The following is a 6,095-nucleotide window of genomic DNA, read 5'->3' on the forward strand; positions in this document are numbered from 1 at the left end:
ACTCTCCCCACTTGGGTAAACAAATAATAATCTAACAATATCATACAAGCCCATAGCACCTTCCACCTGCTCAGAGTGCTGTATACTGGGATTGCTTACCAGTCATAGAACTCCAAACCTGCCCCACAGTTAAAAAGGCAAATATTTATTAATTAATGGCATATGATCACCTCAGAATATAATAGGATGACCATAAGAGAAGGCCTTTATTCAATACTTAGGTCTTGATCCAGAAAAGCACTGAAGTATGTGCTTAACCTTAAGTACTCAAGTAGTCTTCTTGACTAAATTAGCAGGTCCGGATAACTTGCATCCAATAGTTTTAAAAGAGCTGGCCGAGGAGCTCTTTGGAGCATGAATGTTGCTTCTTAATAGGTCTTGAAACACTGAGAAAGTTCCAGAGGAATGGAAGAAAGCAAATATTGTGCCAAAACTTTGAAAGGGTAGGCAGGATAGTCCCATTAATATAGGCCTGTCAGCCTACCTTTGATCCCAGACAAAATAATAGAATGACTGATACAGGACTCACTTAATAAAGAATTAAAATAAAGTAATGTAATTAATGCCTAGCAACATGCATTTATGAACAATCGAGCTTATCAAACTAACTTGATTTTTTAATGAGGTACAAGTTTGACTGATAAAAGCAATAAGGCTGATGTAATGTTCTTAGACTTCCATAAGGAATTTGACTTGATACTCCGTGACATTTTGATTAAGAAATTAGAATGATGCAAAATCAACAAAACATATTAAATGGATTAAGAACTACCTAACTGATATGTTTCAAAATATAAGTGTAAATGAGGACTCATCATAGAGCAGGTGTATTTCTAGTAGGATCTCAGAGGGGTTTATCCTTGGCCCTGTGGTGTTTACGATTCTTATCAATGACCTGCAACAAAACATAATATCATTATTGATAAAGTTTGCAGATGACACAAAAATTGGTAGAGTGGTAGGTAATGAAGAGGACAGGTCACTGGTACAGAGCAATCTGGATCGCTCTGTAAGCTGGGCACAAGCAAACACTATGTGTTTCAATACAGCCAAATGTAAAGACATATCTAGGAACAAAGAATCAAGGCCATATTTGCAGCATGGGAGTCTATCCTGGGAAGCAGTAACTCTGAAAAAAACTACGGGGTCCTAGTTGAAAATCAGCTGAACATGAGCTCACAGTGCAATGCTGTAGCTAAAAGGGTTAATGAAGGGGGATATTGAAAAGAAGTAAAGAGATCATATGACCTCTGTATTTGGCACTGGTGTGACTGCTGCTGGAACACTTGTCCAGTTCTGGTGTCCACACTTCAAGAGGGATGTTGATAAATTGGAGAGGATTCAGAGAAGAGCCTTGAGAATGATTAAAGGATTGGAAAACCTGCCTTATAGTGACAGATTCACTAAATTTATTTAGCTTATCAAAGAGAAGGTTAAATAGTCTATCAGTATCTACACAGGAAACAAATTTGCCAATGGAGGGCTCTTCTGTTTAGCAGACAAAGGTTTAACATGGTCAAGTGGCTGGAAGTTAAAGTTAGACAAATTCAGATATAAGGCACAATTTTTTAACAATGATAGTAATTAGCCATAGGAACAATTTACCAAGGGCTGCATTAGATTCACCATCACTGTTTTAAATCAAAATTGGATGTTTTTCTAAAAGATATGCTCTAGCTATTGGACATGAAGCAGGAATTAATTCAAGAAAGGCCTATGGCCTGTGTATGCAGAAGGTCAGACTTGATGATCACAATGGTTCCTTCTGGCTTTGGAATGTAAGAAGTTAAACATGTATGTAAGTGTTTGCAACACTGGGGCCTTAATGTCCTGTGACTTGCAGTCCATTAAAGAGGTACAGAACTAAGAAGTATTTGGATCAGCTAAAAGGTCTATTTGCAAGCAATAGATATGCAAAGGATCAGATATAGGACAAACACAGTACTATGAATAAAACATTGTGGGGTTATGCACCTTAAAAATAAGTAGGGCTGTCAAGCGATTAAAAAAATTAATCACGATTAATCATGTGATTAAAAAAATTAATCATGGCTAATTGCACTGTTAATAATAGAATACCATTATTTAAATATTTTCTGTTTGCTACATTTTTAAATGTATTGATATCAATTACAACACATTGCACTGTAAAAAAAAATAGTATTTTTCAGTTCACCTAATACAAGTACTGTAGTGCAATCTTTTTTTCATGAAAGTTGAACTTACAGATGTAGAATTATGTACAAAAAAAACTGCATTCAAAAATAAAACAATGTAAAATTTTAGAGCTGCAAGTACATTCAGTCCTACTTCTTAGTCAGCCAATCACTCACACAAACAGTTTGTTTACATTTTCAGGAGATTATGCTGCCCGCTTCTTGTTTCCAACGTCTCCTGAAAGTGAGAACAGGCTTTCTCATGGCACTGTTGTAGCTGGCATCGCGAGATATTTACATGCCAGATGTGCTAAAGATTCATATGTCCCTTCATGTTTAAACCACCATTCCAGGGGACATGTGTCCATGCTGATGACAGGGTTCTGCTCGATAACAGTCCAAAGCAGTGCGGACCAACACATGTTCATTTTCATTAACTGAGTTAGATGCCACCAGCAGAAGACTGATTTTCTTTTTTGGTGGTTCGGATTCTGTAATTTCCGCCTCAGAATGTTGCTGTTTTAAGACTTCTGAAAGCATGCTCCACACCTCGTCCCTCTCAGATTTTGGATGGCACTTCAGATTCTTAAACCTTGGGTCGAGTGCTGTAGCTATCTCACATTGGTATCTTATTTGCGTTTTGTCAAATCTGCAGTGAAAGTGTTCTTAAAACCAACAGCATGTGCTGGGTCATCATCCGAGACTGTGATGAACATGAAATATATGGTAGAATGCGAGTAAAACAGAGCAGGGGACATACAATTCTTCCCCAAGGAGTTCAGTCACAAATTTAGGTTTTTTGTTGGTTTTTTTTTAAATGAGCATCATCAGCATGGAAGCATTTCCTGTGGATTGGTGGCCGAAGCATGAAGGGGCATACAAAATTTTAGCATATCTGGCATGTAAATACTTGCAATGCTGGCTTCAAAAATGCCATGCAAATTCCTGTTCTCACTTTCTGATGACATTGTAAATAAGAAGGGGGAAGTATTATCTCCTGTAAATGTAAACAATGTAAGCAACTGACTGAACAACAAATAGGACTAAGTGGACTTTTAGGCTCTGAAGTTTTACATTGTTTTGTTTTTGAGTGCAGTTATGTAACAAAAAAAAATCTACGTTTGTAAATTGCACTTTCAGGACAAAGAGATTGCACTACAGTACTTATATCAGGTGAATTGAAAAATACTATTTCTTTTGTTTATCATTTTTACAGTGCAAATATTTGTAATAAAAATAATACACACTTTGATTTAAATTACAACACAGAATACAATATATATGAAAATGTAGAAAAACATCCAAAATATTTAATAAATTTCAATTGGTATTCTATTGTTAAACAGTGCGATTAAAACTGTGATTAATCACGGTTAATTTTTTTAATCGTGATTAATTTTTTTGAGTTAATCGCACGTGTTAACTCCTCTTAATTGACAGCCGTAAAAATAAGCTTTGTGTACTAGTATAGATTTTTACCCTTCAACATAATCGCAAAGACTAAGGGCTTGTCTATGCATACAGTTCTTCAGCAGCGTAGCTACACTGTGTCTGGTGAAAGACGCACTATGCCGATGAGAGAGGTCTCCCATCGACATAATAAAACCACCTCCGTGAGAGATCGTAACTCTGTCGGCAGAACATAGCACTGTCCACACCAGTGCTTATGTCGGTGTAACTTACATCGCTGGGGCGGGGGTGATTTATTCATCCCCCCGAGTGACATAAATTATGCTGACATAAGCCGTAGTATAGGCATAGCCTAAATCTTTTCAGAAAGATGCTATAACCCTTCTATTATTTTAGAAAAAGAAAAAGAAAGAAAGAAAGAAAGAAAAAGAAGCTGAATGGTGTGAATGCTGCAAGCATGTATTCCCAGGCATAGTTCATACTACTGTGACTTCAGTGGGACTGTCTATGTTATCTACCCACATGACATCCAACCACAAAGCATCAAAATGCTTATTATCTACAGACTGCTCACAGTAGTAGGGACTACAGGTGAGTGAGTGTTTGCAGCATCAGACCCTAAGAACCCACTGGAACTACTCTACTCGTGTGTAAAAGCAAGCATGTAAAAGTGTTTGCAGGATCAGGATGTAAAGAAGCACCTGGGGATCTTGCCTGTTACTAATAAATATACACCTATCATTATCACTTTCGTTTTAGTGTTTATATTGCACTCACCTGAGGCCCCATTGTGCTAGGCACTGAATAAATATATAGCAAATTACGTTTCAAAAAGCTAACAAGCTAAGGCCCCAATCCTGTCATGGGCAGTGACTGCACAGAGCCTCATTGAAGTTAGCAGGGCTCTGGGCTGGCAGAGCAGGAGCGGGGCCTAAATGAGCAGTTACAATCTGAAAGCTTCTAAGGTAATGGTAAAAGTCAGTCAACTGCAGCATGTAAGAAATACCATGTCAATACCTGCCCATCGTTTGCTTGCTATCTCCTTTCCACAGGCTTTTATTCATCTCTGTAGTGCCCTCCAATATACCTTTCCAGCTAAAGACAGTCAAGTGGACAGGTTTTTGTTTTGTTTTTCTTTTCAACCAACGCTTTTGTATATTTCTGAAATTTAAGACACCGCATATACTACTACAGTACTTATCTGTAACACCATCGCTTTGAGGGATTAAAGCAGGTTACTTGTTCAACACTTAGATCAAGCGTTATCTGAGTAGAGAGTCTACTCCGTTAGGGATGGTGGAATCTGTTTTTGATCTTGAGTTGTTTTGATTTTCTCTGAGACCGGTAACATGTTATTTAAACTTCTGAATAAGGTGTGCTACCTGACTGAGTCTCTTCTCTTCTTTGGCAGAAAGGATTAGAAACCTCCACAGAACTTGCACTCTATTAAAGCAGAGTGCTCTCTATTGAGCAGCAAGGAGCTGAATTGTTTTCAGATTACATGTGTGTGTGTGTCTTTCCCACATCAAAGACTTTGATGGAAGCTGTTCACACTATTGTCAGGAATGCAGGGATTGACGCAAAGGTGATTAGCAAAATTGCTTTTCTGCAGGAGAAGCACAAAAAATTATTGAGGGATTAAAGAGGATAAAAAGAAGGTTATGCTGAATATGAGGTAAATCTTCTGCTGTTATTTTCCAAATCATGGATTTGGTTTAGTCTCCATAAAAATAAGGCAGAACAAATCAGAATTAAAAGCTGCTTTGTATAAAGTGCCATTAAAGGGGCAAAAATCTCATATAAAACTATATACACCTCTACCCCAATATAACGCGACCCGATATAACACGAATTCGGATATAACGCAATAAAAGCAGCGCTCCGGAGAGGCAGGGCTGCGCACTCCGGTGGATCAAAGCAAGTTCGATATAACGCAGTTTCACCTATAACGCAGTAAAATTTTTTGGCTCCCAAGGACAGCGTTATATCGGGGTAGAGGTGTATATCTGTTGGTCCCTATCCTGTGAGGTGCTCAACATCTTCTGCAAGAAGCTGAGAGCCGTCAGTGGGAGCTGAGGGGAATTATCACGTCTCACAGCTATTGCACATTTCCAGGATGGGGCCCTTTATACTAATAGGTTATCGAAAGAGAAAGAATTTGACAAATTTAACTTTTCTGTCATCCTGGATGATGTTTGGTTACTTTTTGCGCTACACTTAGCTCATAGTGATGTTAGGGTGATGGTCAATTTCATTTTCCACTTGCCATACACAGGCAATACTTATATATTGGCCTCAGTAGCGGAACTGGTTGAATAGGGTTGTTTTTTTTAATTAAAAAACCCAAATGTTTTGGTCAATGAAACCTAACAGCAAAGCTTCCAAAAGCTCTGTCTTGGCAACGCTGCAGTGTAATAAAAGTATATCTTCAGCTGCAGTCAGTAAAACTGCATCTTCCCCTTTTTTTCAGATTTGGCCTTGACAGTTCATTTATTACTAATGTATTGGAATGATAATTATGCATTAAGT

Source organism: Chelonoidis abingdonii, chromosome 16 (assembly GCF_003597395.2).
Source record: "Chelonoidis abingdonii isolate Lonesome George chromosome 16, CheloAbing_2.0, whole genome shotgun sequence".
NCBI lineage: Eukaryota > Metazoa > Chordata > Testudines > Testudinidae > Chelonoidis > Chelonoidis abingdonii.